A 25,611-nucleotide genomic window follows, 5' to 3' on the forward strand; every position below is an offset into this window, starting at 1 on the left:
GATACAGTATTTAAATTCTGTAAATACAATTGAAATCACAGTATGTAATTTATATTTCTTCTACAGTAAAACAATCAATACTGTAAATACAATAAAATCAGTGTTTAATTGTGTTGTATTTTACAGCAAATGCATACTATACTGTAAATGGAAGTACAGTACCTTTACTGTAAAATGAATTCACAGTAACTTACTGGCAACAATTGGCCAGTAAGTTACTGTAAATGGAAGTACAGTACATTTACTGTAAAATGAATTCACAGTAACTTACTGGCAACAATTGGCCAGTAAGTTACTGTAAATGGAAGTACAGTACCTTTACTGTAAAATGAATTCACAGTTGGCCAGTAAGTTACTGTAAATGGAAGTACAGTACCTTTACTGTAAAATGAATTCACAGTAACTTACTGGCAACAATTGGCCAGTAAGTTACTGTAAATTTCACAGTAGTTTTTTTACAGTAAATACAAAAAATACTGTAAATGGAAGTACAGTAGCTTTACTGTAAAACGAATTCACAGTAACTTACTGGCCAATTGTTGCCAGTAAGTTACTGTAAATTTTACGGTAAATTTTTTACAGTGTGTGCTTCATGTAAACTAATTATTGAAGACTTCTAGACTCACCAGTTCCATTACACAAAGGCAAAGACAACTCTTCATATTCCTGTCCATTTTCCAAATCACAGTGAGAGCAGCCTATATATGAAAGTGCCCTGGCTCTCAGCAGGGACGTCACTAGGGTTGAAAGACAGGGGGGACTTAGCCCCCAGGGTTATAATGCACAGGCATGGAGCGCGCCAAAAAAAAATCATCACACCTTAAAAGGGATTCAGTGAATTTGAGGCCTAGGCTATTGTCAGTACAATTTTACTATTATGCTCATTGGACCAAGACAGTATAGGTTACCCATATATGGTAAAGTATGATGTGTAATAATAATATATAATAACCCCCCCCCTCCCTACTTGTTACAAAGTGGAAAATTGGTTACATACAGAGAAAGGGAGTGCAAAGGTGAGATGTTCTCAGTTAAGAGAAGTGAAACCTGACTAAAAGAGAACACTGACTAGACTTGTACTGAAATACTCTCTTGAGCCATCACTGTCTGGCCAGTGGTCCCCGGACCACACTTTGAGAAACACTGATGTAGGCCTATCTCACCGTTGGCTTGATCGCTTAAACATAAAAAAAAAATGGGTTGCGACTTAATGAACATGGGAAATTGTGGGTCCCAAAGCAAGACCAGTTAAGAACCACTACAATAGAAACCCAAGTAAAATGGGATGATATCCAGTAGACCAGTGGTTCTCAACCTTTTTTGAGCAAACGCCCCCCTAACCTTACTTTGATCCTGTGGCGCCCCCCCACACACACACAATAAAAAATAAAAACTACACCCCCGGGTAGGCTATTGGCCACTCACTCTCATGCTATATTGCTTAAATAAAAAAACGAGCCCATTTCTGCGCTGTTTTGGTTTCTTCTAAGAAAATGTCCCTATGAGCCTATTTTATTATTAAGCAGATTTAGCCCACTGTTAGAAGCAATAGGAGACTGCACTGAAAAAACACTACCACATCAGCATTGGTTGTAATGATTTTTTTTTTTTTAAATCAATAGGAACATTAAATCTAGGCAACAAGATGTGTCATATTATCATGGACAAAAATCAAGTGCACATCACGTGAACAACATATGCACATCGCAACAATCCAACCAATCACAAAACAGTATCCGCGCGTGAGGCCTGTGTAGGCCTATACATATTTCTTATTTGATTAGCATTGGTCTTTTCGTGGAGACTACGCTCAGAGCAGCTGCAGAACAACAGCGAGCGGGGCTGGGGGACGTGTGCAGGCCCGAACTGCACTGTATGACCACTGAGCATAGATAAACAGTAAAATGTAGCTGGGACGGTAGTGGGGTTAGAAACCCATGAATGAAAATAGCCTATTTATTTCAGGTAGCCTATTTTTGCACCAAAAATATGTGAAAACCATGAAAGTTTAAAATGTAAACAAAAAAACAAAACAAAAACTCTCACGTTCCCAGCGCCCCCCTAGGTTGTACGAACGCCCCCCAGGCCCCCGTTGAGAAACCCTACAGTAGACCTAGCCCAGGGATGTCAAACTCAGGCAAATGGCCCGCGGGCTGCTTATTTGTGGCCCGCGAGGTCATTATTCAATCTGTATTAGAAGTGGCCCGCCGCGTAGTTTATACAACGCATCCATATCTGAGCTGGCCCGACAGTATTCTCTTCAGCGCATCCGCATTAGAGCTGGCCCAGCACGCTATTCTATTCAGCGCATGAGCGCAGCCCAGGGCAACGCAGTCCATCAAGTTGCTACATAGGCCTACTGTACATCGATAACACTTCAAATCCCAAAATGCGTTGCATCGTTAATGTCGCCTTTTCTGTTCATAAACAAAACACGTATCCATGCAACCAGACAAACTATCAACGAAAATGGCGATGCGAAAGATTGATAATCGGAGCTTTCAAGACAGGTGGGAAAACGATTATACGTTCATATTATTCAAGGACAAACCCGTTTGCTTGGTATGTGGATTCACCGTAGCTGTCATTAAAGAGTACAACATAAAACGGCACTACGAAACTAAACATGAAGACAAATACAAAGATCTGGATGCGAAGCTTAAGCTACAGAAGGTGGGAGAATTGAAAGCAAGTCTGCTTTCAAGGCAGACTACCCAAGCCAAGTTACAAGTGATGATGCTGCAAAAGCGAGTTTTACTGTTGCACAGGATATCGCGCAAACAGCACGGCCATTCTCAGAGGGAGAGTTTGTTAACTGTTATATATATATATACCAATATATTTTTTCTATTCAGATATTCAATATATTTTTTCTATTAGGCTAAATTCAGAAATGCCTGCATTCTATTTTTTTCTTGTGTGTATATAGTTTTAATTCAATAAAAACATCAGTTATTCAATAAATGTTGCGCTTGGCCCGCGACATACTCCCAGTTCTTAATTTTGGCCCCCTGTGAATTTGAGTTTGACACCCCTGACCTAGCCTATTGCTATCTTTCTGCATTGATTTGGAGTAGGCCTATTGAAAAAATAGCCAGCCTACAGTACAGATTTTTCCCTAGAACCAAACCACATAGAAAACAGAAGGGGCACAAGACACAATAGGCTAAATGGTGACGTATTTGTCCCACAGAGAAATAGCTTATAATGATAGGAATCTTTCATATAAAATAGAAGGTGCATACTTCTTTAAAACACATGAATAACACATTAATAATCCAAATAGATGTGCTACTTTAAGCTGTAAGCATAGGGCAAATGTTAATATGGGCACATTGTTATGAAGGTGCAACATTGGTTTTGTTCTATTCAGATTGCAAATTGATGGTCCGTAAGTAGCTAGGTGCACAATCGGAGCGAGGGTGTGCTCTGTCCCGGGGTCAGCCCTATGTTCCCACATTTGTGAGGTTGGGGTTGGGGTTGGGGTTAGGGTTGGGCTAGGCCTCAGGTGTGGGTGGGTGGGTTGGGGTTAGGTTAGGGGAACATGATACTTGGTGGAGTGGGTGACTGTGAGTGCACTGGCCGATTGGATCCAACCACACCAACAAGGAGGGGAATAATGGTAGGAAAAAGGCCACTGTCTAGAAATAAAATAATATATAAATAGAGAAATATTTAATCAGGAAATTATGTATATTTGAAAAGGGGGAAGAAACAAAAGAAGAAAGATAAATAAATCATTAATAAATAAATAATTGATAAATAAATAATTAATAAATAAATAATTTATAAATAAATAATTGATAAATAAATAATTGATAAATAAAGGGTTAAGATGAGGGGTTGGGTTTAGGCCAAGGGACTGGTTAGGATAAGGGGTAGGGGGCTGGAGTTGGCCTAGGGGGTTGAGATTAGCCTGAGGGTTAGGGTTAGTTGTAGGCGTTGATGTTAGCCTTAGGGTGGGGGCTGGGGTTGGCCTAAGGGTGGGGGTTGGGGTTAGGCTAAGATACTGGGGTTAGGCTAAGGGGTTGGGGCTGGGGTTGGAATTTAGCCAAGTGGCTGGAGGTTAGGTTAAGGGATAGGGGTTGGGGTTGGGGTTAGGCCAAGCAGCTGGGTGGGGTTAAAGCTGGGACTAAAAGCAAAAGAAACAGGTAAGTGCAAGAATTGGGGCTGGGGGTAAGGGATAGACTAAAACCAGGAAAAGTGCTATAAGTGCTTAAAAATCAAAAGTGTAAAGTTCATGAAAACAACCTTTAAAAATCGACACAACACTGCAAAAAATAAAAGGTAAACACATCTAAATTGTGTAAAGGTGAAAAGAATAAAAACTAAAGTCCTGGGTAGTCTAGGGGGAGTAGAACAACTGGGGTGGAGAACTTAAGAGACTAAAAAAAAGGGGGGGGGGGGAGAAAAAAAAAGGTAATAACAAAGTAATAAGGGATTAATAGCATAGTAATAACACGTTTTTAATAAATAAATTATTAGGACAGGACCTGGGAAAAAAGGGGGGTAAGGAAAGATGTAGCTTTATTGAGAAAGAGAAGAAACAGAGGAGTGGATTAATTGAGACCAAGGGGGAAGAAAGTGTGAAGTTTATTTATCCAGCTCCGTTCTGCTCGTTGCCTCTGTGCTCGGGTCCAGCCGGGGTTGCTCTCGAGACCACAAATGCCAAGGTGTGCAGTGCTGTGTTGCTGGAAATGTGTGACTATGTGGGTGGTGCGTGAGTTCCTAGCAATAGTGTATAGATGCTGTTTGAGTCTGGTTTTGATTGAGTGACCTGTTTCTCCTATGTACTGTAAGTGACATTTATTGCAAGTGATGATGTAGACAGCATTTGTGGTGTCTAGTGAGAGGGGTGTGTTAGGGGCAGAAAGGTGTGAGTGAAGGTTAGTGATGAAGTGTTGTGGTTTGAAGAAAGAGTCCTGTGGTGATGGCTTGAGTGGGGGCTTCCTAGAGAAACGGGATCTAATTGAAGGTTTTTGTTTTTACGGAAGGCTGAGATGAGTCTGTGATGTTGGAAGTGAGTGTGGGAGGACTGAAAGTGGGTGAAGTGTTGTTTGAGAGTGTGGTGCAAATGTGTGGTGGGTTGTGAAAAGGTAGTGACTAGTGGAATGAAAGGTGTGGGGGTGGGGTTGGGGTCAGGAGTGGGGTTGGGGAGGGCCATTATGGTGGGAGTCCGCCATAAAACACATACAACAAGTCCGCGTAAAACACATACAACAAGTCCGCGTAAAACACATACAACACCGGAAGTACGTCATTGTTGTCGTGAAACTGTCAAACACCCCCCCCCCCCGCTTTCTCCAGGGAAAGACCCAAAACACATCCCTGGGAAGTAGTTACCAAAATGTAAAACTGTCCCACTGAAACAAGCAGGAATATGAAGACTGTAAAGAAAACAGCTAGAACGGTGCAAGCTGCTGCAAACATTGTAAAACATGTGATCACTCTTATTACTGCACCTAGTCCCCGAGGTAGCCCGGTCTGACCCGGGCGCGAGTCAGGCCAGTGGGACCTGCATTAGAGTTCTGTCTGTCCTCCAGGTCCGCTGCGGTAGGTGGCGGCACCCTCTGGAGGCGGCGGGCATGCCACCTCGTACCGTCGGACAGGCGGAAAGTAGCAGGGCCCAGCTGCTCAGTCACTTGCATGGGGTCGGACCAGAATGACCTGAGCTTATGGCCCCGGGTGGGTCTCCGGACCCTGACCCAGTCCAGGGTGGTGAACGCCTGGGTTTTGACCCTGTGGGAACGGTCAAAGCGCTGTTTCATTCTGTGCTGCTGTGCTGTGACTGTCGCGCAGTTGGCCGGATGACTGCCGCTGCACGCCCTGTTGTGCGCTTGATGGAGGGCAAGCAGGGGCTCGAAGGCGATCCAACGGCAATGACAGCTCCCGTCCCAGCATGAGGCGTGCTGGAGAACTCTCTGTAGTGGAATGTTGAGTAGCTCGATAGTGCAGGAGGGTTCGCCGGAGTGCTACTGAGAATTGGAAGCCTTCTGCCAGGTGAGCTCTGATACCATTTTTCAGTGTCTGGTTCAGGCGTTCCACCCCCCCATTCACCTGTGGGTTGTAGAAGACAGTGCGTCTGATACCTCGCTCACTGAGAAAAGAAGTGAACTCAGTGGAAGTGAATTGAGGGCCTAGCGGGTGAACAGTGTCTTCAAAAAGTCAATAACCGGGTGACTGAACCTACCGAGACAGCCTCAGGCCATTTGGAGTAGAGGTCATAGGCCACGATGAGAAAGCGTTGGTGATGCGGGACGCCATGGAGCCACAAATGTCCATCAGGGACTGGAGAGGCGGGGCCGGTGGAGGGCCCGTCTTGCCACTCACCAGGCACGCCGCACAGTCCTTGACCATGGCTTCAATGTTCCCGTCTATTCCTGGCCACCAGACCACCTCTCGGCACCGCTGCTTGACCCTGACGACGCCCAGGTGTCCTTTGTGAGCCATGGCGAGCACCGGGGCCCGTAAGGCAAGGGGTACGACTGTGCGGTGGCCCCGGTGGCTCGTTCCAGCAGAAAAGCTTAAAGCGGTGAAAAGGTGTCAGGCTGGTAGGGAGGCTGGAGACCGGAGGCCACCCCGAGTGGATGAAGGAGCGGAGCTGTGCCAGCACTGAGTCCTCCTCAGAGGCCTGCCGAAGCTCCTGCAGTGACACCGTTGCCTCCAGCATGTATAAGGTCAGAGTCTGTGAGATGGGTTTGGGAAAAGGGGGTTAAAGTTTTTTCCTGTAGAATGGTATATTTTGTAAATATTTATGGATATGTTGCACATTTTTGCACTATTTTGTACATTTGGTGTACTTAGATTTCTATAGCTGTATTTACATTATGGTTATGGTGTTATGTAGAATAGCCTCCAGGACCCGTCTTTTAAGGGGGGGGGGGGGGGTGTTACGTCCTGCAATGCATCTATTTCTCCTGTTCTGTATTACCGTGTCTTGTCTCTATTCTAGGCCTGGTCCTGTATGCTTAATGGATGGGTTGTGCCGGCGCGCGAGGCGTGTCCCAGCCTGACGGCATAAAGAGGGCCTGGTTATGGGGAGGCGTGTCCCAGCCTGACGGCATAAAGAGGGCCTGGTTATGGGGAGGCGTGTCCTGACGGCATAAAGAGGGCCTGGTTATGGGGAGGCGTGTCCTGACTGCATAAATAGGGCCTGGTTATGGGGAGGCGTGTCCTGACGGCATAAAGAGGGCCTGGTTATGGGGAGGCGTGTCCTGACGGCATAAAGAGGGCCTGGTTATGGCGCGGCGCGCCGGAGAGAGCGGCTTGCTTTGTGTTCGATTTGTTTCTTTAAGTTGAATCTCGTTTATGTAAACCGTTGCGTTATACAATAAACCCCTTGGACATTTGGTTGTCGCCCTCTCTCCTGCTCTTTTGTTACTATTTGAGCCAGTAGTAACATATGCCGTTATTACTTGCCTCTTTGCAGTAACTTCGTTTCCTTATCACATTGATGTTACATAGGTGCAATTATATATTATGTATATAATGTTAATGTAACTTAATGTGTATATTTCATCCTATGGCACTTAACTACTTGAGAGGTCTGTATATGAATGTACATAAGTTTATTTAGTGTACATACATTTATTTAGTGTATTATTTTTATTGTTCAGATTCTTCCTAATTGTATTGCAACTGTTCATACTGTACATTTGTAGTAATGTATCACTCAGTTTATATATTGCAGGGTTAATTATGCTTCCCTGAATTCCCCCATTGTTTCTACAAGTTCTATTGTAGTTTCCCACGCCTCTGAGGTACAGTAGGTTGTAAGGGGGTGTTTCTTGGGTGTGGCAGGGGTCGGTTCCAAGGGGGCAGGCGAACGTTCGGAGAGCGTAGACACTATGGCTGATCTGAGGCTAAATAGTAGACCAGTTCACCTAGCCATCCCATTGAAGTCCATTCAATGTTGGTGCCACTTTAATATCAAATAATGTTACAGCTGAAGCGTTTTAAGCCTTTATATGAACTTTTTCTATTTTCGGAGTAATACAACATTGTGTAATTGACGTCATAACCTCGTAATTGACTTAACGGCTGAGTAATAAACTTTTTTCCGAAATCAATGCTAAAGTGACGTAATGAGCATACAACCAGAGCGGGTGAAAGCGTCGCACAGGAGCAAAATAACCGTATTCTCTGGATAAGAACGAAAGCATCGGAGCACATTTCTGCAAAGTTTTGATAGATTGACAGTAGCCTAGGCTATGAATGTGGCAAGTGCTGTTTATATGAAATCACATTTATCTACGAACAACTAGGACATTTAGAACAGTAATGCAGACATGGTGGTAACGAAGTAAGTGGCTACATACCCAATCTCTCGGTGCAGCTATCACAAGAGTTACACAAGTCAGACCACGTGCCTACGTTACATTTACGTCCCCTGAGCCTGCGCAGAAAGCCTCGTTGACCAACAGGAAACGGTTGAAATTTGCTTCACCCGCCTCGATTGACGTCTACGCGATGACTCTGTCCATATCTTTTACTGTCTATGGTCGGTTCCCACACTGAAGACCCCTTAAGTGTTCATGTAGCCCCCTCCTCTGCCTCTTTTGCTACTGTCCTGAGGCAGAGGTATGTGGAGTCTTGCATACAAATACATCTTTTATTTATGCTTTTATGGATATACGAGTTGTTTGTTTAATCACTGTTTTTATGTTAGCTCGTTACACAATGCACATTACCTCAGTTCTACATGCTACAGTCTGCTAACGTTGCTGCAGGTGTAGCGACGTTAACTAGTTAGCTTACAAACCTTCATACTGGTGAATTGACTGAATGCATTTAAACGTGGTTTACCTGTTTGATTGGCAGGAGCTGTGATGCGACTGGCTCGCTCCCTGTCTGATGTGTTTGTTTTGTCTTATATTTCAGGTATGCCATGTTTGTTTTATGTACTTTTGTTATTGTCTATTCACATGTACTTTTGTGGCGACGCTGTTAACTGCGTGTCTCATAGTCTTGCCACGCACTCTCTTTTGCTACTGTCCTGAGGCAGAGGAGCTGTGATGCGACTGGCTCGCTCCCTGTCTGATGTGTTTGTTTTGTCTTATATTTCAGTAAAAGAGTCAAAGACCAGGTCGGTTGTGGTGTCTCTCATTCTACACAACACAACGCAGAGAACGTGGTAGAGGGAAAACTACCTCTGTTACATACAGTATTCTAATTACCCTTTCTGTATATTCTTATTCTACAGAAAAACACACACACACACACACATTTTGTACTTATATACACCCATACTTGAATGTATATGCAACAGTTCAGGGCCGTAGTCACCATAGACTTTGGGGGGGACGTGTCCCCCCCCAATATTCAGATGTGACCAAAATGTCCCCCCCAATATTTGGACATACAAAAAAAATAAAGAAAAAAACGCTATAGGCTACTACAGGAAACCAACAAGTCCCGCCATCTGAAATGCAATCAAATGTAAATAACACACAAATTAGTGACCTATTCATGGTTTCAGAGAGTACACTGTGAGTGGTTTGTCCTGGAGGTTTTGCGTTTATCCTTTGAGGCGTGCGCTATCAAAAGCTTCCTGCACCCTACTGCGGTGCGGGCTGTCAACAATATCGCAAAAGATACCTGTACAAATCTCTTTGACAATTCAACTTTGAAGCATTTTCCATATTGTAGCCTATTTTCTCGCAATGATAGCGAAAGTGAAACGTAGTGTCCTTTCATTTGCATTTGTGCGTGCCTGTGTCATTCATTTCTTTCACATGTCTTACAACATAAATAATGCATTCATATGCTAGTAGTAGGCCTAATGTCAGAAATGAGCCGGTTTATAAGCCTCTTAGAAATGGCCGTTGCATCTTGCATGTTACATTTAGATGCACACTCAATCGCGCATCCATGCAGGCAAAACGTAGCACTCAAATGTGGTGACGGCACAAAAGTTGAAAAAACTTTTACAATGGCGGTGATAGCCTCCGGTTAATGTGAATCGCGGACATTAACCAAAGAAAGGAATTTCCACCTCCATTCACCAAATAAAGGCTGTGTTTTTACATTTTAACACAAAACATAATTTCTGTCAGAAACCAGCCTATAATGCATAGGGTAACTTGAGGGGAGTCAGACAGAAAAGGGACCTGTCTTAGTAGCCTATATTGAATCCCATCCCTTTCAAACAACCTTAAAATTGTGTGATTAGCCGCCAGAATAATAAAATCAAAATACAAAATATGACTGGGCTAGGTCCAAACCTATGAGTAAGCATTCAGTGTAATATAGAGGTTATCAAAGATACTCTAGTTTGTATTTTCTTTTAAAATATAAATTTTGGAGACAAATGGAGTCATACCACAGGTCTATATCCAGGGATGGATTATTGAATGGGCCTACTGGGCCCAAGAGCTCAGGGGGCCCTGAAGCCTAAGACTGTGTGAACTTGCTTCTCCGCCCTTCTCTTCTATTCCCACAAAACTCACAAGTCAATTTAAAGGGTCTTTTTTTTTTTTAAAGTCTTCCGGGGAAGTATGCCCCCAGGCCCCCCTATCTTAACAGGGGAGGGGTTTTTTGCATCTATGCCCAGGGGTTCATAATCCATCCATGCCTATGTCCGCCAAAAGTTTGGTATATCCTAATTGACTGACTTAACTAATGACTTGTTTGTGATTTTAATAATATTTTTGCATGGCAGGAAATGTATTGAAATTCTGTTATTGAAATTCACACCGCACCACAGATTTGGTCCACCCCAATGGTGACATCATGGCTACTGCCTTGCAACAGTTCAATGAAGAACCATTTTGATGCCTGGACTCAAATCTCTTAATATCACGTAAAGTCACAGCTGTTCTCTAACAGGAGCACATAGTCAGTGTGGGGGCGACTAGCCATCAATGTACACGTCCGTCACACCAGAGGGGTATTTCACAAAACCTAGATAAGGGATTAAGCTGGGATTTTTAGGTTATCCTGGATGAATTTAGCCTGGACTCGGTTTCACAAAAGAGATGGCACATAAGTTACCATGGGGATTTATTCTCTGCACCTAGCCTGGTCCCGACCAGGCTAACAGCCAAGCTAAGTTAATTCTAATGGTAATTATGTTGTCTTATTGGTTCAGCTAGCTGTCATTCACATCAGACCTCCGTGCTAATTTTTAAGGAGCTTTATTCCATTTATAAACTTTTTGCTAAATGTATTTGCTTGCAAAACAAAACAGATTGTCTGCCTACTGCCATATAGTTATTATTTTAATTGTGATAGCCTTATAATTATTAACATAGGTTATAGGTACTCATTGTTTGCATATTTTATTGATAGACGTTTGATGAATAGCCTAGGGCCTACTGTAGTTGATTGGGAGTGGAGGGGCAAGTTTTCGAAGGTATTTTCAACTACAATATTAATATTGGTATATCATATACGTGCATATTTGCAGTGGCAAGCGCTTTCTTATTGACGTTGCGTTCCGAGACAAGGAAGCACTCACACGTGGGTGCATGTACGTAAATTTGCATTCAGTTGGTCTACCACGCCTACTCCTGCTGTTTTACAGAAATAGCCATGATTCCCCATTCCAAAAAGTTTACTTAATTGTTAGTCTATGTCAAAGGCCGTTGTTTACTTTGTGTGAATGAAGCTATTTTCCCCGTCTTTTTTATTCCAACCGTGGGCACTTTGGAACAGAAACGAGAACGCGCACACATCCTGAATTACTTACACCTGGCTTGACATAGTCGCTCCTACTCATCCTGGATTGGCATTTGTGAAACGAGTTGAGCTAGGATGACCAGACAACGCTATGTCAAACCTCGCTTTATCACTTATCTTGGATGTCTTAATTCTGCCTTTGTGAAATACCCCTCAGGTGTATGTAATCACAGAGGATGTCACAGAGGTCTACAGAGGATGCCATCTCAAACCTCATGCACACCACCTTAACTCACCTGGAGGAGGGGAATGGGAATTATGTGAGGATGCTGTTCATTGACTTTAGTTCAGCATTCAACACGATAGTACCTCTCACCTTGGTCACAAAGATGAAGGCCTTAGGACTGAACACCACCCTGTGTCACTGGATATTTGACTTCCTCACCAACCGTTCACAAGTGGTTAGAGTGGGGGGTCTGACATCTGACTCATTAACCATCAGCACTGGTGCTCCCCAAGGCTGTGTTTTGAGTCCACTGCTGTACAACATCTACACACATGACTGCAAAGCCAACAGTAGTCATACCTCCATCATCAAGTTTGCAGATGACACAGTGATCTTGGGCCTGATTAGTAACAACAGTGAACAGTTCTACTTGGATCAGGTTGATGAGGTGGCACAGTGGTGTCAATCTAACAGCTTGACACTGAATATCAATAAAACCAAGGAAATGGTAGTGGATTACAGAAGGCAGCAGCAGAACTACAGTTACACCCCACTAATGATCAGCGGGCAACCTGTAGAGAGAGTCACAAGTTTTAAATACCTTGGTGTCCACATTACTGAAGACTTAACATGGACTGTTAACACTCAATATGTTCTGAAGAAGTCCAGACAACGACTCTACTTCCTTCGTCAGCTAAGGAAATTCAAAGTTTCTACATCCATCATGAAGGCCTTCTACACTTCAGCGGTTGAGAGTGTTCTAACTGGTAGCATCATCACCTGGTATGGGAACTCCACAGTTAGAGATTGTAGTACTCTGCAGAGAGTAGTGCGCTCAGCTGAACGTACTATAAGAACTCAACTCCCTGCTCTACAAGATATCTATTCCAGAAGAGTACTCCTAAGAGCCCAAAAGATTCTGAAGGACTCTTCTCATCCTAACAATGGATTATTCCTACCGCTGAAATCAAGAAGACGCCTATGTAGTCACAAAGCCAGAACTGAGAGACTCAGGAGAAGTTTTTATCCCCAGGCCATCCGAACTCTGAACTCACACTATACTGACTTTGCACACATTCACTCCTCAGCACTCTCAAACATTTCCCAACTCTGAACTCACACTATACTGACTTTGCACTCATTCACTCCTCAGCACTCATGACCCCCCCCCCCCCCCACACACACACAAGACTTGTAGCACTTTTACATCCCTCTCCCTATGCTACAGACCTTTTATTTATTTTCTTATTTCATCACACGTCAAAACACACACACACACACACACACACACACACACACACACACACACATATCTGACTTTCTCCAACTTTTGCACACTTTTTATTTATTATTTTTGATTTCTCCTCCATCTACCCATGTCCTTGATTGCCTAGCCTTTCTGCCCCCCCACCCCCCACCCCACCCCCATCCCCAACACACACACTTACATCATCACTGTCATCACTTCACATACATACAGCACACTGCTTGCTACAGTAAGCCTCCTCTACATACTTGCTGCACACTGCACCTGGATCTGCCCAAGGTTTCTTCCTTGGTAAGGGAGTTTTTCCTTGCCCCTGTTGCTCTTGGGTGCTCCTTGTTGGTGCCCCCCACCCAATCCCAATCCTCCCCCACCTTTTTTATGCAGCCCTTGCCACTTAATCTACTAAACCCCTCTTCTACTGCACTTTTTACCCCCCCCCCCCCCATTAATGCACAAATAGGCTGACACCAGACATAATTTCACTGCATTTCTTACTTCCAGTAACTATATGCATGTGACAATAAACTTCCTTGTATCCTTGTATCCTTAATATTATTGTAATGATCTGAGCCTAGCTGTTGATGACTGTGCTCCCATGATGCTGTGCGGTTGATGTGTTATGTTGAATGTTAATGTTAACCATGCAAGTTACCAATGTTGTGCGTCTGTCTGCGTTGTTGTGCGTACCAATGTTGTGTCCTGACTGTCGTGTTTATGTTTATAGTTGATTACAGTGTTCATAACCGGGTCTAACTGTGTGTTGTAGATACAGCCTCACATAGATGTTTAGTGCTGGAGCATAAGGTCCAGGTCTGGACTGGCATTGTGCGTTCGTCTGTTTTGGTGCGTAACCAATAAAAACCATTCTAAGACAAACTGTGCAGTTTGTTACATTATAGTTGAAAATACCTTCGAAAACTTGCCCCTCCACTTCCAATCAACTACAGTAGGCTATTCATCAAACGTCTATCAACAAAATAAGCAAACAATGAGTAGGCTACCTAGGCCTATGTTAATAATTATAAGGCTATCACAATTAAAATAATAATAACAGGACAATCTGTTTTGTTTTGGGAACAAATACATGTATCAAATAGTTTATAAATGATGTTTATAAATAGCAGGCTCTTTTCTTGGCAAAAAATCCTGAATAGTGCTCTTGTGTCCACGTGGCAGGTGCACACGTAACAAAGGTTTGGGCGCACATAATGGTGGAATGAACTTAGTTTTATGAGGCACCTGCAACCCAAATATAAGAAAATGGAAACTCCCCTAGTCAGAGGCAGAGGCAGTCTCCTCCCCTAACGAAACTGAAACTAGTCGTTGCATCCATTTTGTGAACACGCAGTTTGCCCAACGCCAAGAAAATTGCATCGGTAAGTAACCTATCTTAGAAGTGGATCGTGAACGTTTTAGTGTGTGTGTTTTGTTTTACAAATTGGGTTTGATCATATTAATATAACAGGGACTAGGCTATAACATGCGTGTAACGGTAGCCTAATTTGTCTCTCGACATCAACACCACGAGAATGACGTTTAGGCGGCTCTTGTTATTGGTCTACGCTAACATTAGTAAAGTTTGGCATGCTTATATGCTTTACTGTCATCATGAGAATGTACAGGTTTCTGTGATTTCTAAGCACAGATATAGTTAAGGCTGTGTACAAAAGTCAAAAGTTGTAGATGTCCTTATATTATTAAGCCCACGATTAACTTCCCGAAAAGTTCAGTGCACATAGGCCTAGGCCTACATTAAATTACAGAACTCAGCGGGGAAAAGAGGAAATTAAATGAAGTAAAACTTAACCATGTTTGATCAAGTTTACTCTGTTCGTGTTAGACCATCATGTGAAACGTATCTTAAAGGAGAATTCCGGTGTGATTTTGACCTAAAGTGTTTTGAAACATGACGCCGAGTGTGAACCTATGTCTCATAGCCCATCTCGGCTTGTCCCCTGCACTCCGAAATCTGGCGCTAGTTAGCCGATGCTACCAACAAGGCGGCTAATGCTGGTGCCTCGGGCATCGTGATGGGCTATGAGACATAGGTTCACACTCGGTGTCATGTTTCAAAACACTTTAGGTCAAAATCACACCGGAATTCTCCTTTAATGATACTTCACAATTTATAAAGGAAAGAAGTTTACAAAGGAAAACACAATATATCAGATGAATTACACGAATAATTGATAAGGAAGCACAAGATAACGGTCGCTTTTTTAAAACAATTTCTACATATTTCAGGCCACCAGATGGCAGCATGGCACTGCACTTCGGGTCTATTTTAGATGTAAAAGCAAGCAGTGAAATGGCGTCATCTGGTGGCCGTGCAGCGCATTAGCGCCATGAAATATTTAATTTAACAGGAAATTACGGCAGAAATTGTGTTTTTTCTTACAAATTATTCGTGTAATCCATCTGATATATTGTGTTTTTCTTTTTAAACTTCGTTCCTTTATAAAATTTTATGTAATATGAAGGTATGTTTTTGAATGTAATCACTCTAAAATGTAAGGGATAACGGCCGCTGAGGTGACCTGTTACGTGACTCATGGACAAGGGGGAACGCAAAGAACTTCCCGTCATGCAGCTGCAATTTTCTTCCTCCTTAGATTTGTCCACTTTGCTTGAGCCAAATTCTGTTATTCTTGCTGTATATATGTTGTACCACAATTTAGTTTATTATCAAAGTGAAATAGTTGCTGGCATAAGTCAGCGGCATTAGTTTGACATAGTGATGGCGAACTGAAGCTTTCTGAACCAGTGAAGCTTTCAATCCAATTGTATCAAAACATGGTTCAGTACTCGAAGTTTCAGAACTCTATGAGGACCTCTGCTGGTGAAAGTTAAGGATAGCATTGTGTCACGAAATGTTTCAGACATTGAATGTCTTTGAGTCGAAGATGAATAAACGTTGATCATGAATTAATGGATAAATAAATAATGTCATAAATAGGCCTAACTAAGCCTGTTTTGTACCCTGCATAAATACAAATGGAATTGCCTTCTCTACAAAAACAATAAAGGTAAAGTATATTGGCTGTGACCTTTTCTTGTATTTGTAAACACATAGGCCTACATCAATTTAGGAGGGATATGAATGAATAATGGGTATGCACATTGCACACACATTTCTGTGATTATATTGAGTATGTAGCCTAGACCAATTTAGTTCTGCACACGCCTGGACTTGAACCCGCGAAACAGACGCACCTTGGAACGGGAGTCGAGCATGCTGACAATTGAGTTAAAAGCCCGGGCTATAGGCCATAAGCTTTCGTGTCAGCAGCACTATTGACTCTGTTGGCTCTCCTTCTTCAACAACCCACAACGGCACGCACCGTGTCGCGCAACTTGAATGCTTTGAATTCAATTTCGAAGCAGTCACGTGGGTGTGTGTGAAACGAAGCTTTGGACGTCACTGATCACGTGATTATCACAAAACGAATCAAGCTCCGATACAAAGCTTTACTGCAAATTGGTTCATGTCTTCGATACACGCCTCGAAGCAGGCGGTTCACGGGTAACCTCGCTAGTTTTGACGTTTTCTTTGTGTTGAATCGACGTCAATGGAAGCTGTAAATCGGTAAACAGCGGTGACACCGGTTGTGAGCTCGTTCATTCTGGTGTCTATGAACGGCACGCTCTTTCAGTTTAACTTCATTCAATAGGGTGACAGATTTCTATAGAGCCTTCCAGGCGAAAGTACATCATAACCAGGCCTAGATAAAGTATCTATCTATCTATCTATCAAAACAAAAAACAGCATGGAGTCGACAGCAACATGTAGGCGACAAAGCAGCAAGGAAGCGTCATAAGATAATTTAAACGATCTTAAATTTCTGTGGAAACTTTGCCCGCCAGCTTTCATGTAGCAGAAAAAAAATCACAATCTGGCAATACCAGCCACCACTGTCGCATTGCCGCATGCGTCATCTTGTTTTGATAGATAGGAAAGAAAATCCGCACTTCGGTCTCATCCACAGAAAACCTGAAACGGCACATTGAACTAAAGCACCCGCCTAGCCTTTCAAGGTATGTGCAAGCAAATAAAAAATCAAAAGACAGTCAAGACAGATCCTCGACCCAAATTCCATTAACTGCATACAGTAGCGGCTCCGTTGTCATCTCCCAGCCACAGCTGGACAACCTGGTGGTGCGATAGATTGTCGGAGACTGAGTAAAGTTGAAAGCCCAGCTTTCATGAACTTAATTCAGATAAAAAAATTGCTGTCTGTGGTTCTAAATGGGCTATGGTATAAATTTTGAAAAATAATAGCTCGCAGCAACATATGGAAAAAATAACTATGAACTGTGAACATAATTTTGAATTAGTTCATTTTTGGAACTGTGAACTTAGTTCAAATTTTTGAATTATGAACTGAACTAGTTCATTTTAAAATTTTGGAACTTGAACTAGAGCTCATGTAGAAAGTGAACTTTCCCAACAGTGGAAGTAGGCTACCCAGCTACATTCTTCTAACATTAGCTTACCAGCTAAGAATCCTTACATCAGACATCCCAACCTGCAAAAAGTAATTTCATTTAACTCGTTGAAGGCCAAGCTGTTTTCGGGAGCTTTGTCCTAGAGTGCCAGCAATCTAGACCATTGTTGATGATTTTTGTACAGCCACAGCATATTTCGTTTAAAAGGTGAGACTTTAAGCTCTCGGTGGGTGCAAACCGTGTATTTCTACACGCCTCTGTTCCTGAGAAATCCCAAGCTAAACAGTGGCTAGTTTTCATCAAAATCGCTGTTTTTTTTCTAGAAATGGAGATATAACGTCTTTCATGAAATATGAAGTGTTGCCTGTTACTTACTTTTGTAAACTTTCCGGGAAGTGATCAGCGAGACCTGGCGAGACTGCCACCTAGTGATAGACCCACGAAAATGGCCTGGTTTTGACCTGACGTGCATGCGTCACTGATTCGACCCAAAGCGGCAACCGAGTTATGATAAAATGTCCAGATAAAATGTCCAGATTGTGCGTTTTCATGAGTTTTCGATCGTCATATATTTCATTTCCATTAATCACAGAGTTCCCAAAATCACATACAGTATAAGGTATGTTAGAGTGTCTAGTTTTGTAATTTAAAAAAAAAGCTAAAAACGTAATATTATGTTTTTGGCACTCAATGAGTTAATATACAGTACCCTCCAGAATTATTGGCACCTTGGGTAAAGTAAAAAAAAAAGTGACTAAAAACAGGTATAAAAAATAATCTTTTGATGATTCATTGGTCTCAGTGATCAAAGACCTTAATCTGTACTGAGGAATTTACTTCAGCCTATAGGCCTACACCTTAACACTTCTATTCAAGACATTTGTTCTTTCTTCTTGTAAAAATACTAAAATATTGATTCTTGTTTAGTTACAGCTGCATGTTTGTTGTCCTTTTTTCATCATCTTCTGTTTGTTCTGTTTCTTCTTCTTGTCACAATACTGAAAACAAAGATGGCGGTTCATGTTTAGCTCCGGCTATAATCTGTAGTATGTGGTGACGCATGAAACAAGACTTAAAGCTGCATTTGTCTCATGTACATTCCCAGAGAGACTCCCACTGCTGCTAGGATGAGTGTCTCTCAGGAGAGAGAGGAGGCTTCAGGTCACTGTGAGACACTCAGACCGGAGTCTGCAGTACACAGCAAACAAAGCAGCAAACCAACACACTCTGATGGAGGGTAAGTTAATCCACTGATACAGTACACATCATACCGTAAAAGAAAAAAGGTGTTTTCCCGCTGTATTCTCCATAATAAGTAAAGTAAATGATGTACTTATTTCTGGAATTGACGTGACTTCCTGGACTCGTCTGAGGCTGGTCTGAGGTCTCTCAATGACTTAACCTCTACTGGTAGGTTAGCAACACCAGGTTGAGAGATGCAAGTAAAGCAGATCATTAACGTTAGCCTTCTATTTATTGTCATCAAAACTGCAGAGGAGTGAACCAAGTTATGAGTGTGTCCATGAGAGGACCAGGCGGGGGTGATACATGCTACGTCACCGATTTTGATTAAACTTGGACAGTTTGAAGGGTCCACCTAAAAACTCAAAAAGCCAAAATAGTACAAAATTTGAAATAACCCAGGGGGAGTTAGGCCCCTGTCCTTGTTTTAGGCCAAAAAACCTAAAAAAAAGGGCCCACAATTGCATAAAATGTTGACATCCCTCCTGCTGTCAGATTTAAACACAGCAAAGTAACAATCCATGCCATCAAAGGTCCATCCAAGGTTAGTTTAAAACTTTGGAAAATACCCAAACAATAGCAATATTCAGACCTGAATATCTCCGATGAGCAACCTCCTTTTTTCAAAATTCTTTCTGCACATGAACGTACTCCTCATATACGGTGAAACATCTAAACATTTGCCAGGCTCATTCAAAAACATAAACACTTGTCTCCTAAAAGACATAACATGTTTAAGGGCCAGGTTCTTACAACCTAAAGGAATCATTGTCAACGTGGAACGATGGAACATTCGAAATGGTATGTGCTGGCGCAGACAAAGGCGTAACCGTTCCTCTATCGTAACTACCGCTTCAGGAACACACCTACTGTAATTCCATTACGGATTGAGAGAGATGGCGTGTTCCTTGGCTGAGAACACGCCATCTTCAACAATCCCAAAAAAATGCAACAAGGAACTGCTTGCACGAAGCCAAAAAACCACAAGAAAGGCAAACTTTTAAATCTGCATACGTTTTGAGGGGGAAATCAGACCCAACCACCCATGGCACTCTCACACCCGAACTCCCAGCATGCAAGAGAGAGAACATAAATGAAGAATGTATTGTTGTGTGAACAAATGTAATCACTCCACAGAGGAATGAGTTGATATTGTTCTGTTTCTTGTGTCTCCTTATGTAACCAGACCACAGACTCCCAGACCTCCATCTCCAGTGCCCAGCTGTGTGTCCATGAAGAGTGATGCGTCCATAGATCTTCCGCCCAAATTCAGCAGTGAACCAGTTCCATCAGGTCTAAAGTGAGTAGTTATCAGTGTGTAGTTTTTATGAAAGCTATTTAGAAATGTCAGTGTTGTCACATGCAATACATACACACACACACACACACACACACACACACACACACACACACACACACACACACACACACACACACACACACACACAGACACACACACACAGAGAGAACCAGAGAGAGAGAGAAAAAGATCATAAATGAAGAATGTATTCTACATACACACACACACAGAGACACACAGACTCAAACAAACGCTCACACACACATAGACACACGTGCATACACACACACACGCACACACAGACACACACACACACACACACACACACAGAGAACCAGAGAGAGAGAAAAAGATCATAAATGAAGAATGTATTCTACATACACACACACACACAGACTCAAACAAACACACACAGACACACACACACACACGCTCACACACACACAGACACACGTGCATACACACACACACACGCAAACACACACACACACACGCACACACACACACCACAGAACACCAGAACAGAAAAAGCTAAAAACGTAATATTACGTTTTTGGCACTCAATGCATGGGAAGGAAAAACTTAATATTATGTTTTTGACACTCAATGAGTTAATATACAGTACCCTCCAGAATTATTGGCACCTTGGGTAAAGTAAAAAAAAAAGTGACTAAAAACAGGTATAAAAAATAATTAGAGATGCACCGATAGATCGGCTGGTGACCGGAATCGGCCGGTTTTCACGTGATCGGCCATGACCGGCGACCGGCCGGTCAGTCTGAGACATGCCGAAGCTAGCAACCAGGCCAACACTCAGGGCTGGATGTAGGGCTACAAAGAAAGCGCTAATAGGCTAGTGAGTTTTTCTATGCAGCAAACGCTGTGCTTTACCATTGGCCTACTGCGTGGAATTTACTAAGCTGTCACTTCATTAGGCTACGTAAACATCGCTCATCACCGCCCGTCACTGCCGCTAATTGCGTGCCCACAGCTGAACCACAAGCCTGCTGAACGGAGATAAACGACTGCGATATTAAAAATAATCAAAGATGTCAACAAGCAGCGACATACAGTAGCCCTAGTAGTTCTACTCCACTGAAGAAAAAAAATACTCTAACTATTTACTGCACGTAGACTGCGGCTATGCCTTAAAATACCCTAGTCTAGCAGATTGAGAAGTGGATGTCGTGAAAGTGAACAAATGATAGCCTATTAGAAAGGCAAACAAACGTTAAAGTTGCTTTTGACATAGTAGCCTACAATGAAGAAAACTGATGCTCTGAATACTGAATCAGTCGTCTCTGAAAGTTTCTATAGCCTAATTGATGCATTTAACCGGAATTTGGATTTATTTTTTTCACCGCAAAACATACGTGCACTGTTTTCATATGGTGGAGCACCTAATCGCTATTAGCACTTCTCCCCTGTGTTTGCGTGATAGCCTAGGCTGCTACCACTTTTCCCTCGCCCTCCCATAAATTCATCAATGCATATGAAAATATGTTACATGGTAGTATGTTCAAATGTATCATGAAAATTGTTCTTAAATCTTTAGTTGGATATTGGATGTGAGAAGCATAAAATGGGTGTTCCATAACTTAACTTAATCCATAATTTGATACTGCATCTGAAGTTAGACTTGAAAAAGAATCTGTCTGCTCACCGGTTCCATTTTTTTTTAACAGCCATTTCATCATTGATAAGTTGATTACACGTCTATATTAACATGTTCTATCAAAGAAAAGATAGAAAGTAACTATTTGTGTGTGTGCTGTAAAATGGTTAGAAGAAATGAAATCGGAATCGGCTAAAATCGGTATCGGCAGGTCAAACTCTATGAAAAATCGGAAATCGGTATCGGCCCAGAAAATTGCAATCGGTGCATCTCTAAAAATAATCTTTTGATGATTCATTCTACTCTCATAATGAAAACAATGAGGGAAAATCCACTCTTGAAGTGAATAACATTTATTCTGAGAAAAAGAAAATTCTCAAAGAAATAAATATTTTTAACGAAAACATGTTGCTCACAATTATTGCCACCCCTAGAAAAATCTTGTATACAAACCTAACAGAAGCATTTTCCTATCTAATTTCAACCATTTAAGTTAATCAGAGTGTCTGTGAACTTTCAGAAGTAGTTCATGACTTTCTTTTTCACTAAGGTATGAAAATAAAGTGACAGAGACTAAATCCTCTAGTCATTTTTCAACATCAGAAAGACAAGAGAATACACTAAATTAAAATGAAAGTTTTTTGACAATATTCAAAAGCGACCTCATTGCTAATAGCTTATTTAGAGGGCATGCTAGGTAACAGCCTGTCCAGTCGTTTAATTACCAATGTAAACGGCAGGAGTTACTAAATGGTACAGTGACTTTGTCTGGAAGTGTGGTGTATTGTCAAATGAAATTAAAATTGCACTCTTTGGCTAGAAACACGTTAGGTGTGTTTGGCATATAGAATAAGGACTAGACTGAAAATAATCCCATACCTAATGACAATTATGGTGGAGGCGCTGTGCTATTGTGGGGCTGTTTTTATTAAGAGAAGATAATACTTTATTGTCTGTTACACACAGGTTACAGACAATTGCCTTTGACAAGGCTCCAGTCACAAAGAAACATTCACACAGACATATACAAACAGGACATGAGGTGTTGAGGTATCAACTGACTCATTTTTTTGCTGTTCAGTATGGCTATTGCAGAGGGGATGAAGGATTTCTTGTACATGTTTTTATGGCAGAATGCCTGCCTGATGGTAGTAGCTGCAAGGAGTGATGGGGGGGTGAGAGGGCTCCTCTGTGATCAGGTTGGCTTTCCTGATCACAGAGCGGCTGTACAGCTCAGATAGGGGGAGATGGGGGGAGCCAGTTATTTTGGCAGCATGATCACTATACGTGACAGTCTTGTTTTGTGTTTGATGGTGAGTTGGTTGTACCAGGAAGAGATATTGAAAGTGAGAACTGATTCAATGAGGGAGCGGTAAACCGAGTTTAGCACATCCTTGCGGACCTGAAAAGTTCTGAGTTTTCTGAGCAGGTGGAGACGTTGTTGTGCTTTCTTGTATGTTGTGTCTGTGTGTTGTGAGAAGGACAGGGAAATGTCTATTTCTGCACCCAGGTACCTGAATACTTGCACTTGTTCCACTGGCTCACCCTGGATGCTAAGTGGCTGAAACAGAGGCGATGCCTTGTCTCTGCCCCCACAGCATAGTTCTTTTGTTTTTGCGACGCTGAGCTCCAAGGAGAGCTCAGCAAAAGTTTGGGACAGGTTATTTACTACCTGCTGCTAGCGACTTAGGGCATCGATGTTGGACATGTGTGCAACTAAAGCAATGTCATCCGCATATTTAAAAAGTGCCATACCTTCACTGTTACACGTGATGTTGTTGGTGTACACAGAGAAGAGGATTGGGGATAAAACACAACTATGGGGGAGTCCAGTGTTTAAAATAAGCTTTGTAGATTTAAACCAATTAAGAGACACCTGTTGTGGTCTGTCCAGCAGAAAACTTTTAGTCCACAGGGTCAGTGTTGGGTGAACCTGAAGATCAGAGAGGAGATGTAAAAGTTTATCAATGCTCACGGTGTTAAAAGCTGAGGAAAAGTCCATGAATAAAATTCCCAAAGACCTTGGTAATCTAATTAAGGTGCATGGTATCCTGAACAACAAGAAAAACCTGAACATTTTCAAAAGAAATCTGCCAATCTCTGACAAGTTGGTCATGATTATTCATCAGGTCAATGAACCAAAGCAATCGTCCAGATTGAAACAAATATGGTTTACTGAACACAAAATCAAGCTTCAACCATTGCCATCTCAGTGATCAAAGACCTTAATCTGTACTGAGGAATTTACTTCAGCCTATAGGCCTACACCTTAACACTTCTATTCAAGACATTTGTTCTTTCTTCTTCTTGTAAAAATACTCAAATATTGATTCTTGTTTAGTTACAGCTGCATGTTTGTTGTCCTTTTTTCATCATCTTCTGTTTGTTCTGTTTCTTCTTGTCACAATACTGAAAACAAAGATGGCGGTTCATGTTTAGCTCCGGCTATAATCTGTAGTATGTGGTGACGCATGAAACAAGACTTAAAGCTGCATTTGTCTCATGTACATTCCCAGAGAGACTCCCACTGCTGCCTGGATGAGTGTCTCTCAGGAGAGAGAGGAGGCTTCAGGTCACTGTGAGACACTCAGACCGGAGTCTGCAGCACACAGCAAACAAAGCAGCAAACCAACACACTCTGATGGAGGGTAAGTTAATCCACTGATACAGTACACATCATACCGTAAAAGAAAAAAGGTGTTTTCCCGCTGTATTCTCCATAATAAGTAAAGTAAATGATGTACTTATTTCTGGAATTGACGTCACTTCCTGGACTCGTCTGAGGCTGGTCTGAGGTCTCTCAATGACTTAACCTCTACTGGTAGGTTAGCAACACCAGGTTGAGAGATGCAAGTAAAGCAGATCATTAACGTTAGCCTTCTATTTATTGTCATCAAAACTGCAGAGGAGTGAACCAAGTTATGAGTGTGTCCATGAGAGGACCAGGCGGGGTGATACATGCTACGTCACCGATTTTGATTAAACTTGGACAGTTTGAAGGGTCCACCTAAAAACTCAAAAAGCCAAAATAGTACAAAATTTGAAATAACCCAGGGGGAGTTAGGCCCCTGTCCTTGTTTTAGGCCAAAAAACCTAAAAAAAAGGGCCCAAAATTGCATAAAATGTTGACATCCCTCCTGCTGTCAGATTTAAACACAGCAAAGTAACAATCCATGCCATCAAAGGTCCATCCAAGGTTAGTTTAAAACTGGAGTTACAAGGTGTAAGGTGTGACTGGTGTCAGTCCAGGACTGCACGTATCCACTATGTCACATGCCTTTTGGCAAATACCCAAACAATAGCAATATTCAGACCTGAATATCTCCGATGAGCAACCTCCTTTTTTCAAAATTCTTTCTGCACATGAACGTACTCCTCATATACGGTGAAACATCTAAACATTTGCCAGGCTCATTCAAAAACATAAACACTTGTCTCCTAAAAGACATAACATGTTTAAGGGCCAGGTTCTTACAACCTAAAGGAATCATTGTCAACGTGGAACGATGGAACATTCGAAATGGTATGTGCTGGCGCAGACAAAGGCGTAACCGTTCCTCTATCGTAACTACCGCTTCAGGAACACACCTAATTCCATTACGGATTGAGAGAGATGGCGTGTTCCTTGGCTGAGAACACGCCATCTTCAACAATCCCAAAAAAATGCAACAAGGAACTGCTTGCACGAAGCCAAAAAACCACAAGAAAGGCAAACTTTTAAATCTGCATACGTTTTGAGGGGGAAATCAGACCCAACCACCCATGGCGCTCTCACACCCGAACTCCCAGCATGCAAGAGAGAGAACATAAATGAAGAATGTATTGTTGTGTGAACAAATGTAATCACTCCACAGAGGAATGAGTTGATATTGTTCTGTTTCTTGTGTCTCCTTATG

General features: G+C 42.2%; 3 protein-coding genes across 2 annotated transcripts in view; all 3 read left to right on the plus strand.

Annotated features, from left to right (window-relative positions):
- Positions 1 to 25,611, plus strand: part of LOC121718854 (zinc finger protein 665-like) — a 1,212,449-nt gene that overhangs the window by 793,363 nt on the left and 393,475 nt on the right.
- Positions 1 to 25,611, plus strand: part of LOC121718796 (NACHT, LRR and PYD domains-containing protein 3-like) — an 800,724-nt gene that overhangs the window by 740,942 nt on the left and 34,171 nt on the right. The gene's annotated exons all lie outside the window — the stretch shown is intronic.
- LOC121718792 (protein NLRC5-like) overlaps positions 1 to 25,611 on the plus strand; it is a 787,595-nt gene that overhangs the window by 642,345 nt on the left and 119,639 nt on the right. The gene's annotated exons all lie outside the window — the stretch shown is intronic.

This window comes from Alosa sapidissima, chromosome 9 (assembly GCF_018492685.1).
Source record: "Alosa sapidissima isolate fAloSap1 chromosome 9, fAloSap1.pri, whole genome shotgun sequence".
NCBI classification, from domain to species: Eukaryota; Metazoa; Chordata; class Actinopteri; order Clupeiformes; family Clupeidae; genus Alosa; species Alosa sapidissima.